The sequence below is a fragment of the Fukomys damarensis genome, unplaced genomic scaffold, assembly GCF_012274545.1.
Source record: "Fukomys damarensis isolate Sample0158 unplaced genomic scaffold, DMR_v1.0_HiC HiC_scaffold_73671, whole genome shotgun sequence".
Lineage (NCBI taxonomy): Eukaryota > Metazoa > Chordata > Mammalia > Rodentia > Bathyergidae > Fukomys > Fukomys damarensis.
The window spans coordinates 431-13,996 of NW_022974583.1; the positions used below are offsets into that span (position 1 = coordinate 431).

Genomic DNA, 13,566 nt, shown 5'->3' on the forward strand with positions numbered 1-13,566 from the left:
AGATACAATACCTAGAATATACAAAGAACTGGAAAAAAACAGACCCCCCCCCACATTTAAAGACCGGTTACAAAAATATCAACATTTTGTTTCCAAAATGTATAAGACCTCTAAAAATGTTCCTGATCTGCTGTCATTGTAGTTACACCCTAAAAACCTGTTAAAAATCCTAAATTCTGCCTTAAGTATAAAAACCAAGTAGATAAAAAATTCTATACGTATCTATGGTGCTATTGCTAACCCCACAATGTTTATAATATTTGTGTTTCCCAAGTGCATAGGCCTTCAAAAAATACAAAACTAAAAGCAAAATGTCTTATTATGCTAGTGACTTCCTGACAAAAGTGTTTTTTTTTTTGTGGTGAAAAAACATTTTGCAATTGTTGGATGATTGTATTATAATAATATGAAGCTTATGATTGCTAAGTGGCAGTTCCAGAATTTTAAACTCTTTATAAGTTCTTACATAGGTCTCAGGTCACTAGAGAAAATCTTTAGGGTACACTTTTGGGTAAAATTCCAGCTGTAAACACAACTTCCTTTTTCTGCCTCCTAATCTGTTAATAAGATTAAGATAGCTATAGGTCAAGAACAAGAATGCTTGTTCTAGTTATTAACAGACTTCTGTATGTTTGGCAAAGGTGACCAGGCAAGTCAAGACAAAAGATAAAATAGGCTGTGGCCTTGGGATGACTTCTGGATAAGGTGAGTGGCTCACACAGCCTGACCTCAGAATCTGTTTTTTTCTCTTTCCTCTCAACTGCCCAAAAGTACACATTGAATATTAAATAACATATATCTTAAATGCTTGTAGAGGGCTCAATGTATGTCCCTAAAATGTCACCTTACGGTTTTAGTTTACAAACTGGAGGCCAGAATAGAATATTTTAAAAGGTTAATTTTTATTCCAGGCTTTCTCCTGGGCCTCAAAGGTCCTCAGTTAATGTCCCCCCTTGCCCAGACCAGGAAGATATTTATAGATACTTCTTCTTTTTTCCCCTTATGGAGAAAAATGTCTCACCTTTTATTCAGGCTAGACTAAAAAGATATATACAGACAGAGAAAAGACACCTACTTAACACACAATAGAGATCTCCCCCACTGTCAGCACATCTTACAATGTACAAGGAGCACACATCCTGACATAAAAATGGTTGTTTGTCTCCTAAGCTGCTTCACTATCTGCACCTCTGAAGATAAAATAAGTTTTAAATTTCCTAAGAAAAAGCCAGCCACTTGACGTATCTCATGCTAGACATTTTCCAGAGAGGCTTTCACTGCTCTTGAGAAAGTTCTCAAAAATCCATTCTGGCTAAGAGATTCTCCAGGCAGAGGGGACCTTAAAATCTGCCCCTAAAGGCGACACCTCCTCCCATTTCATCCCAGGTGTTGACTGAGGCAGCTTGCCACGCCAACCAGGACGCTAAAGGAAAATGGGCTCAACCTTCCTGCTGTCCCAGGGCAGTGGAAAAGCAGAGAATCCCTTATTATAGCCAGAAATGGGGGAAGAGCTCTGAGAAAGCAAATAGCTCCTGGAATGCTCCCTTGGCGGCTTGCGTAGGCCCGGACAAGTAGCAGGTGCTGCTGATAGGGGAAGGGGGAATCAGTCTTGCATTGCTGCCGAAGCATAGAGGATAGGAAAGGAGGTCGTCAGACAGGTGCAGCGGGGGACTCTCTCATGCCTCCTGCATTCTTTGTGTGTGTGTTTTGGATGGGAGATTTTATCAAGGTCATTGAGAAAATGGTTGATTTCTTTCCTATGTATGGTTAAAGTATCCATTGGGAGGTGACAAGACCTAGCCAATAAGAAAAAAAAGAGTCAATAGTAATATGATGCTCCAACTAGGCTTATTTTGTAAAAAATAGGGTAAGTATCCTCTGTGCTCTATGTACAGGCTTTCTTTTGTATTGAGAGATGGTCCTAACATCTATAAGTCATGCTGTATGAACTCAACCTTGTTAGAAAAAAGATAAAATTTCAAAAATGGTTTTCTAATAAAGAGAGATATTAAACAAATATCCCATCTAACAATCTACAGCTCTTCTCTGTGATAAGGTTTATTCTATGCAAAAATAAGAGGTTAAATATATGTACTGCCAGACGTGGTGGTGAACACCTGTAATCCCAGCACTCAGGAGACTGAGGCAGGAGGCTCACTGTGACTTCAAGACCAGCCTGAACTACATAGTGAGCTCTAGGGCAGTCTGAACCATAAAGTGAGACACTGTCCCAAAAATAAATAAATAAATAAAATATACAATACTTAAAAAAAAAACCTCACCCACGCTTCTCAACTAATAGCATCAACATAATTGTTGTGCTCAAATGTTATGTTTTGCTCTTGACTCCAAACTCTCACTATAAAGATGTTATACCTATTATATCAAACTATTCTATAAAAATTTGACTTTGTAGGCAATCATGGTTGCTCCCACTTCCATACTAGCACAACTGATTGAGGTGTTCAACAACCAAGGTTTAAGAGACCAAAAGTAGAAGGATAACTGGTCTAGAGGACAGCCATATTATGGACCCAGGACTTGAAATGACTTTCTCCAGGATCCTACAACTTTGGTAAGTCATCCAATCCCCTAAGCAAGGAGATTGGTAAGCCCGGAAGACAAAAGTCAAGCAGTTTACAACATGCTGGAAGGAGGTTTCCCCCCCCCCACAAAAAAAAGGTTTCCACACTTCCAAGAAGAGGCATGCCGTCTAGCATAGACCATGACCTATTCTGATCATTGATATTGGCAGAGGAGCTAAGAGACTGTATGGTTTCAAAAGTAACTCCAGTGGAGCCTTAGCTGACTTTAATATACATCATAAGGTTAATTCTAGTTACTACATATCTCACTTAAACTTGGTTTTAAACATCCAGCAAGAAAATATAGCCAAGATATATAAAAATGTTAATAGTAATTTAGGGTAAATTTACAAAGGGGTTCCAAATCCTGTATACTGACCCTTTCTGACAGTGTTCAGCTACACCTATAAAGTGCCACTGTTGTGGTTCAGTAAGGCTATGAAACCACAGTAATAGCTATAAAAGTTCAGTAAAAAGTTTTCAATTACTGTATAGTGTCTGCCTTAATTTGAATAGGAAATTAGACAAAAACCTCAGCCCCTGCCACAATAACACAGTAAATCCTAGCCCCTTACTTTTCCTTGGTAGCAGTTTTCATAATAGTTCAAGAGATGAAACAATACAAAAGTCCATCTACACACAAAATGTATAAATAAAATACGATATTCTTTTCCATAAAAGTGAATGAGCCTTGTTGCTTTTCTACCTTGTCAGTGCCATGAACTGTTTTTCTTCTGTCATGCCTTTCTACCATGGGCTGCTCTGCCTTGGAGCCAGATGATGATAGACTGAAACCTGTACAGGCTGCGAGCTAAATCAACCTCCTCCTTTATCCATGGATGTCAGGTATTTTGTCTCAGCAATAAGAGAAAACTAACTAAAACACAGAATTTGGTACCAGAGAAGCGGGGTCATTGCTCTGACATTACCTGGCCATGTGGCTTAAGAGCCTTTGGACCTGGCTTGTGGGAAAGGGCAGAGTTAGGGGAGAGTCAGAGATTCTGGTGAAAATGTAGAGGTGCAACACTGCAGGCTGCTCTGTATGGAGATTCTAAGCAGAGCTCAGCATAACAGAAAGCCAGGTTTAGGAGGTTTCTGCTGGGATTAAGGTCTGCATTAGTGTCCCTTCCGGATGATGTGTGTTATGGGTTGGGAGAAAGTTTGTCTGCATTTCACTCCTGTCCAGAGACTTTGCCTAAGACTGAGATTGAGGTCAGTGGACTAATAAATATAGCAGAAGAAATTTCAAGGTAGGCTGATGTAGAGGCTGTGGCATGGCCGCTGGTGGGGGCTTTCGCCAGATCTATGTTGAGAATAAAGAGAAATGAGCCCAGCAAAATGATTTTAAACATTTCGAGTTTGTCTAGAAAGGAAGCTCCAGGAAAGCTGTGGTCTGCAAAGACAGAACAGAGAATATCTTGACTGCTAAGTAGGAAAATGAAAATATTAAAGATGGCCTGAGGGCATCACAAGAAGCAGCAGGACTCCACCCTTATAGCCTCAAAAAAAAAAACACACAAAAAAAAACCTGAAAGCCTTTGCTTTGAGAGGGCCCCAGAGCACCATGTTCCAGAATGGCAGCAGCCTAGAAAATGTGTCCCTCAGAGTTGGATTCAGAGCACTCAGCCATCCAAGTATTTGACCCCTATAGCCAAGCGAGAGTGCACACTGGCTGCTATTGCTCCAGCTGGCAGCACACCTTGGCATTATCCGAGAGGTGCTGGTTTTAGGCACATACATAAAGGAAGATTTGTGGGGCCGGGAAGGTTTCCACCCACATTCCAGAACGCCCGGGAGGCCAGGTGTGTGCCATTGAGTGGGCAGTGCGTGAAACTGTGAGTGTGAAGTTTAAGGTGCAGTGGAGACCCCAGAACTTTCCAGAAGCCAGGAACATGGATCATCTGAGGAAAACTGCAAGGAGGGATCAGAGCTGGTCCCAGAGAGAAGTGTTGGAAACTTCCACCACCACAAACGTCACAGAGGCAGAGCTATGCAAGCCATTTGGAGTTCAGAACTCATCGCAGATTGCCAGCGTGCTGGAAGTGGAAATGTGAGACTTTAAATTTGTCCTGCTGGGTTTTAGTCTTGCTTCGGTCCCATTCCTTTGTATGTCACTATCTGTAACTTTTGAAATGGAAATGTCTATCTTCTGCCACTGAGTGTTGGAAGTGTATAACTTTTTCTTCCTTTGTACATGGGCCTGCAGCTAAGAGTTTCCCTTAAATCTCAAGAGACTTTGGGCTTGAACTGTTAGGAGTGCTAAAACTGTTTGGAGTTAGACAACTCCTGGAAGTGGACTAAATCCTTTTTTGCATAAAGGGGTATGCATGAGTCTTTGGGGGTAGGGGTGGAATGTTATGGCTTGTGTTGAGGTGTCCCCCCAAAGCCTCATACTTTTTCAAAGAAGGCTAAATCTGGAATGTGTGGTGCTGGGCATAGGGCACATGATTACTAAAACCACAACATGTGGTGTTCGACTTGACACCGCTCTACACCCAATAGTCTGAATGTAATAAAAGGGAAGAAAGATGCTGTTAAGGTCATGTATTGCTTCACTACTGCACGGACCCCATGAACCATTTCTCCCCTCCTAAGGCCCTGGCCCATGTGCCACCCTTGGAGCCCACTGATTGAAGACTGAAACCTCTACAAACTGTGAGCTCAATAAACTTTCCCTGTTTTTAAAACAATGCGTGAAATATTTAAACCTGCTGCAGAGTGGGTTAATCTTGAAAATATTATGCCTAAGTCAAAGAACCCCACGACAAAACACCATGTATTATATGATTCCGACTACTGCGAAATGTCCAGCAGAGGCAAATTTACATTGATAGAGAGTAGGGAACATGAGAAATCTGTTACTACTAGAGGAGATGGAGTTTTCTTTTATGTGTTATTATAAAAAAAATTACAAAATTGATTATTGTGATGGTTGCATGCAACTGTTTGAAAATATTAAAAATTTCTAAATTATATATTTAAATAGGGAGGTGTGTGCTATGTGAATTATATATCAATAACGCTGTTAGAAAAGAACAGAAATGCAGCAGGGCTTATCTCCATTATTTGAAGACTTATTTATAAAATGTTGGTGCCTCCACCATCTCCTGGGCTTTTAGTGAAAACATAGAGAATTGGTTTTGCTAGTTCAAATTAAATAAAATAAAACCTAAGATTTTAAGTGATTTACCTAAGACATTGGCTTGTTTGTGGTAGAACCAGGAGATGGCAGCCTTCACTCCTTAAGGCCACATTCAGCGTTATTTTCACTACTGTTTTTGTTTTTACCTTTTTTTTTTAAGGTCTTGTCTTTGACCCCCTTCTGGACTGGAAGCAGGAAGATGAACCTCCCCAGATCACACAGCTACTATGGCAAAGCTAGTTTTTAAAGTCAGGACTTACAGCTCTTAAACCTCTGCGTTTTATACAGATTCTTCAATACTAGAACATTTACCTCACTTGTAAAAAGAGGTGAATAGAGCTGCCTCGTGTTCACTCATTCTAGATGTCACAAGGCTCCACCTGAGGGCTCTAGCAGCCTTGAATTCCCCAGCACAAGAGCCAAAGGTAAGTTGTATGGGTCAATCAGGGACTTTTCTGCTCAGCACTCTGCCAACTGAGGCAGGAGGATCATAAGATAAAGTCCATCTTGAGCAATTTGTGAGTTAGCCAAGACTGTCACAAAATAAAATAATTAATAATAATGATAGAAGGATTTGGTATGTAGCTCAATATGAAGGTTCTGAGTTCAATCCCCAGAAATACACACACACACACACATACACACACATACACACACACACACACACACACACACAGGCTCTGATGACATGCTATAATCTAGCCTTCACCATGTCTTACTGCTGATGGGGCCGTAGGGTTGAGGGTCATTTTACAGGTAGGTTCCTTATGTTTGGTGTCACTAGGGCAGCCCCATAGCTGGTCCTTGGACTCTCCCTTAGGGTTGGTTGTTTATAAAGAAGACTTAATGGGCTTTGAGTGCTGCTCTCATACCGTCTCTATTTACATCTCTTTGTGTCACATGTAATAAAAACTTTTTACCAGACCATGAGGCCTGTTTTTCCCTCCAATGCCTGTACCCAAATTTCTCAGGGGAGGGACAGTCACTCTTGCATTATTTAACTGCACCGCACCATGGAGCTCTCAACTAACCCAAACGCTGCTGTGTGCGAGTGCAATAATCTGCGATTTCCTGGTGCAGACCTGAGAGAGGAGGCTGCACCTTCCTATTGTGAGCCATTCTGCCTTGCCCAGGAGGCTTTGAAGGACAGGACTGCCCATTTTACTCTCAAGGTTTCAGTCTGAAGCCATAATGAGGATTAAACATAGCCACGCTTTCTAGCACCCAATAATTTCTCTCTAATTGGGAAATTCTTCAAGTTTACCCTCCCTTTAATATACTTGGGAAATACCCGAATACCTATTGATTCTTTATTTTTAATACCACAGAATTCTGATTTTACATCAGGGAAATGATTTATAAGTATTTCTAAATTGAAAGTTGAAAAATAAACCTGCTGGAGTGAAAGCCCTACTCAGGTTTACCACTTTTAGTGCATTGTAGTTTATAATGCTTAGTGATTATAACATCTACCACCTTCTTTTCTTCTATAATTAGCTATTTGGATACTTAGGTCCAAATGTAGTACCTATTTTTGGAAAACATACAGGATACTATAATGTGTATGTGGGGGTGAACTTTGTTTTTCTCTTTGTACTTATTGTCTGTCTTCCTTTTCATCCACTGAAAACCCCATTCAAATTCTTTTTGCAATGATATTTGTATCATGCATCTATACACAAATGAATGTGTTTTTTTTATTGAGTTTATTGGTACTTTTTAGGCATATAGTACAGTTCCATTCCTCATTGGGATCTTGTACCTTTACCTGACAGACCTTGGTTCTCATTTTTCCCCTTACCCCTGCCCTCCTTTCAGCCCCGCCAATACTCCCTATTCAAAAGACTTTGTTTCCATTTTTTCCTTTTCTCATATTTTTTTCTTTTCCCTTATTTCCTTTCCCCAACTCTTCCCACTTTCCCAGCAGCTTTAGACCTTTTCTTCCCATTTCACACTGTCAGTTATCTCATTAGGATCTTATGTACTATTATAATTTATTCACACCAGAGAAATTATTTGGTACTTACACATGTGTGAATTATTTATTTCACTTAGGAGTATATCCTCAATATGCATCCATTTTCCTATGAATCACTCTAATTTCTCATTCTTTAGGGCTGAGTAGTACTCTATTTCATAGAAAAACCACATCTTCTTTATCCAGTCTCCAACTGATGGGCAATTGGGCTGTTTCCAAGTTTTAGCTATTACAAACTGTGCCACTATAAACATGGGTGCACGTATATCACTATGGTATTATTCTTTTAATCTTTTGGAAAGATACCCAGCAGAGGGATAGCTGGGTTAAATGGAGCCTCTAGTCCTAGTTCTTTTAGGTATCTCCATATTGATTTCCACAGTGGTTTCACCAGTCTGCACTCCCATCAACAATGGAGAAGGGTTCCTTTCTCGCCACAACCCCACCAACATTTCTTATTGGTTGATTTCTTGATAGCAGCCATTCTTTCTGGGGTGAGGTGAAATCTTAGTATTGTTTTCATCTGCATCTCTCAAATGACCGGTGATGTTGAACACTTTTTCATATATTTATTTGCTGCTTTTACATCTTTGTCTGAGAAATGTCTGTTCATTTCAGATGCCCATTTTTGAATTGGGTCTTTATATTTGGGGGTCTGATTTTTTTTGAGTTCTTTATATATTCTCGATATAGTCCTTTGAGGAGGAGCAGCTGGTAAATATTTTTTCCACATTGTAGGTTGTCTCTTAGCTCTTTTGGTGGTTTCTTTTGCAGTGCAGAAGCTTTTTAATAAGATGAGATCCCAGTTGTTGATTCTTTCTGCTAGTTCCCGTGCTACTGAGGATTTTTTCGTAAAGTCTTTTCCTATGCCAATGTCTTCAAAAGTTCTGCCTAATTTATCTTCTAGCAAGTTTAGTGTTTCTTTTTTAATATTTGGATCTATAATCTACTTGGATTACAGTTTAGTACATGGTGAAAGATAAGGGCCTAGTTTTAATATTTGGCAGGTTGAAATCCAGTTTTTCTAACACCATATATCAAAGAGGCTATTTTGCATTCAGTGAGGATGGTTGGCTCCTTTGTCAAAGATGAGGTAGTTGAGTACATCTGGAGTTTTTTCTGTATTTTTCCAATGTATTCCACTGATCCTCTGGCCTTTTTCTTTGCCAGTACCATGCTGTTTTTATCACAGTGGCTCTGTAGCATAGTTTCAAGTTGGGGAATTGTGATACCTCCTGTTATGTCTCTATTGCCGAGAGTTCCTTTTGCTATTCTAGGTCTCTTATGGTTCCAAATGAATTTTTGTATTGTTATCTCTAGTTCTGTGAAATATACTGTTATAATTTCAATTGGGATTGCATTGAATCTGTATAACAGTTTTGGTAGTTTGGCCATTTTCACTATGTTGATTCTTCCTACCCAGTAGCAGAGGATATCTTTCTATTTTCTTATATCCTCTTCAATCTTTTTTTAGAGTGTTGTAGTTTTCAGTGTAAAGTTCTTTTGCTGTTTTATTAGGTTGATTCCTTGATACTTCATTACTTGGGATGCTATTACATAAATGTGTTTTTGAAAGACAGATCTACTAGAAATAGATTGGCTCAATTTTCACTCATCTGAGTTAGTGCTTTTTTGTCTTTCGTTTTTGAAAGGTAATTTTACAGGGTCCTGAATCTGGGATGGTATCTCTCTCTAATCCTTTATATATTTCATTCTACAGTTTTTAAACCCTTTCTGCATGTTGTCTGTGACATCAAAAATAATTTTTGTCTTTCCATCTCTGTAAGGTATTTTTGTCCCTCTAGTGTCTTTTATGAAGTTTTCTTTAGTTTTGGTTTTCTGCAGGCTAAAAGTGTAAATTTGTTTCATTATGCTTTTGGCATATGTCCACTGATGTTCTGTGAGCTCCCTGGCTCTGTGTTTTTTGTTTTTCCCTCATTGAGTTTATTGGTACAGTTTAGGTATACAGTACAGTTGCATTCATTACTGGGATCTTGTACCTTTACATGAAGGGTCTTGGTTCTCATTTTTTCCCTTTGTCCCTGCCCTCCCTTCACCCTCTCCTTCTCTCCCCAGTTACAAACACTTTATTTCCATTTTATCATTTTCACCGTGTTTTTTAAATATTGATTTAGGAAATGCTCAGTCATTGTTTCATATATTTCTTTTATTGCTTTCTCTTTTTATATCCGTTATGCATTTGTTTCCCCTTTTTTGCCTGTGTCACATTTCCTGTTACTCTGTTGTTCTTTTTAGTATACTTTCTGTTTTATTTCAGTTGGTTTCTATTGAGATATCCTTAAGCTCATAATTCTTTGTTCAGCAGTTTTTACTCTATAAATCTACTCTATTAACAAATCCATCACAGATTTTTTACATTTGTGATAATGTTTTTTTAATCTCTGGACCTTCTTTCTGATTATTTCCTAGAAATTTTCCCTTTTGGCTTACATTGTCTATATGTTCTTGCTGCCTAGTTTATTCACTAGAGTATTTATTATATTAATCATAATTCCAAATTATTGAGCACCATCCCTGCTGTGCCTGAGTCTGATTATACTTACACAATCTCTCCAAACTTCATGTTATGGCCTGCAGTATAATGTGATGAGTAGTTGTGTAAGAAGGTGCCTAACAGCCTTCTTATTATATTTCAGTCTTCTAAGAGGCTGTACCTCTAGCTGAACACTGTACAAGTTACGAATTTTACCCCTCTGTAGTCAGGGCAGGTCGAGTAGAGTGGTTTGGACTTGGGTCTTGCCCATCTCTCATGTCAGTTAGATTCTGATAAAATTCTAATAGTTTTAGGGTATGGAATATTTCAAAATGGATATTTTTCTCTCTTCTTGTCTGAAGCCCAAGGGGCTTTTTCTATGCAGTTTACTATGAGAATCTGGTGAAGTGACAGAGATCAGTTTCAATTCTCAGTCGTGCATATGTGAAGCCTCCACGAACTTGCTGATTCCTTTTTTCTCCTCTTGAACAGTGGTTCCTATTGCATTCTTGGCCAGCGTGTGCCTGTTTTATAAACTGTGGCTCCTGTGTTCACCTTGTTCCTCCGACTTTGCAGGAAGAGGTTTGCTCTGTGTCTTTACCTCTCTTCTAGATCCAAGAAGAGGCATTAGCTTTTCAGTCTTTCAGGTTTTTACTTCTTTTTTGTTTTGCTAAAAATGCCTTATGTGGAGGGGGTGAAGGGAGGGCAGGGGTAAGGGGAAAAAATGAGAATCAAGACTTGTCATGTAGTGGTACAAGATCCCAACAATGAATGTAACTGTACTGTATCCCTAAAATGTACCAATAAACTTAATTAAAGCTGAAAAAAATGCCTTATGTGTAATCTTTATTTTCACACTGAATTATTTTAGAACAAATGTAGAAAGTCAAAAGATTATCATAGATACTTGAATATTCTGAGGAAATAAACCATGTCCACTTGAGGAATTATACAAGTTCACTAAGGAATATCAAATAAATAATTTCCTCCTATAACTATTCTATTTTCATTTTGTGGTTAGAAGTTGCAGTTTTAAGTACTATTAACAGAAAATAACAAATGCTTCCTAACAAGTAGAAAAAAATAGTAATAAATGCTGGAAAAACTTGCCTCATTAACATTATTTACAGACTTTTACTTAACACATACTCCTTTGGAAATTAATTATATGACATTTACAAAAGTATTAACATTTCCCAGTCACTGAGTAGGGAGCACTACAGTTCTTTACTATCTAACCACAGTTGAAAGTCATTTCGTCCTAACAGTGGAACTGATATGTCACAGTCTTTTGGTCAACAGCTTTTTACTTCTTGTTAAGATGAAGTGATGACCTCCGAGCCTTGTATATCATGGACCAACAAATTGTGAGTCTGTACCTAAAAGTTAATTTTTATTGTTGTAGAGCTATATGGTATTTTTATTCAAACAGTCTTTTAAAGCATACATTTATTTTGTAAATACTACTTTATTTCAATATATATATTTATATGTATAAATACACATTTATAATTCAGTATATATTTTAAAATATACAACATTAATTTTGGGTACATATTCTTGGTTTTATCTATTTTATTACCTCTTTTTTTGAAGAATGCATTTCTATGTGACATTCTTCTAGTTATTTTTTTTTCATAAAATTTCCTGCTGTAGCCTTCAAAATTACATTTATAGTTACTAAATTTCAATTTACTGACATCTTTGGTTGATTATTTTTTAAATTGATATATTATTCTTTTCATAAGTGCCAATATCTAGTAAAACAGTAAATCTTACTAAATCAAAGATAGTGTTTTTAACAAGATTAATTGATTTTAATTAATAAATATAGTTTTTGAATTTACATAACTTTTATCTATTATAATTTTTAGATATTGCAGTCATAATATTTTCAATTTTATCTCCATTCAATGAGTATTTTTTGCAAGACAAAATTTTATGTAAATTGTTTATAATTATTTTTAATGCTTTTCAAAAATAAATGCTGTACTTTATCAGTTTGTCAACAGACTTTCATTTCAATGCAGAATATAAAATTGTCCAATTAAAAATAAGCCAGGCATGGTGGTGCATGCCTGTAATCTCAGCACTCGGGAGGCTGAGGCAGGAGGATCACTGTGAGTTCAAGACCAGCCTGAGTTACATAGTGAGTTCCAGGTCAGTCTCAACTACATAGTGAGACCCTGTTTTAAAAAACCCAAAAAAAAAAAGAAGCTTCATCAAAAGAGGCTTCCAATAGTAATGATATTCCAAGGAACAATTAGAAAATATTAACATGTGAGTTGATTTTTTGCACATTCTCCACTGTTTTTCTAGAAATACATTTCAATGAATTTGTCTTTAAACCTTGTTTTTCTAATTGAAGATTTTTGAAAGAAATTGCAAAAAAGAAAACTGTCACACATTTACGTTAAAAGTGTTACAAGTAAAAATGATTCACTGCCTTAAAGAAGTGTTGAAAATGAGCCGCTCCAGCCCGGTGTTGAGTATCTGACACGGCCATCGAGTACCTTGAACCTTTGTCATCAACTGTGACACTCTGGGCAGCCAGCGATGTTTCTCAAAACTTAAGCCTGATATATGCTTCATACCATTGGGCTTACACCTTAATGGGTGCCATCAGAGCCAGTTTGACCTTTGCCCAGCTTTCATCTTGGGTTACTCCTTCCTCACTGTCTAAGTGCCAGGCGCTGCATTCTTTTTTCACCTCCCTTGTGCCACACACCTTCCTGCCTCAGCATCTCACGCACTGTTTCTTGCCCCAAAACAGTCTCCCAATGTCCAATCCTTTATTTTCCAGTATCTTCCATTTCTGGAACATTTGTCCTGGGTCTCTTGTCAGGTTACAACTGTGGCCATGTGATTGATGTATCTTTCTCATATAGACCCTAAGGTTCCTGAGGGTAGTGCCTTATAGGATGGTGACATTTCCATTGGGATTTCAGTTGGTGCTACACCACTTCTGTGGTCCTGAGAGAAGGTGCTCTCCCAAAGGGATGGGTAAAGTGAGCGCCTTAAGGTCTTAGTTATTTTTGTTTTGTTACAGTCTCCAGGGAAACAGATTTGGATCACTGACAGCCACGTCCTGAAGGATGCCTGGTGAGTTCCTCTGTCTCACTACCAGCCCTGCTGACTTTCTCTGTGCTGCTGCTCAGCACTGTCCTCAGCACTACACGGGAGGATAGGACTTCAAAATATGAAGTGTGAGAAACCATAATTGAACTCAGAACATATCGAACATGATATTTTGAAGTTTGAACATTCATTTGGTAAAAGAAATATTTTATAATAAATTATCTGAGCATAGAATTTAACACTATTGAATGCATACACTCAAAGTAATTTTTGCAATATTTTCATATAT

General features: G+C 38.1%; 1 long non-coding RNA gene across 1 annotated transcript; it reads left to right on the top strand.

Annotated features, from left to right (window-relative positions):
- Nucleotides 1-5,762: 5,762 nt before the first annotated feature.
- LOC104873739 lies at nucleotides 5,763-13,288 on the top strand. The gene is made up of 3 exons (XR_783560.2): nucleotides 5,763-6,152; nucleotides 11,502-11,566; nucleotides 13,249-13,288. It is a non-coding gene; the product is annotated as an uncharacterized LOC104873739 (long non-coding RNA).
- The last annotated feature ends 278 nt before the right edge of the window (nucleotides 13,289-13,566 follow it).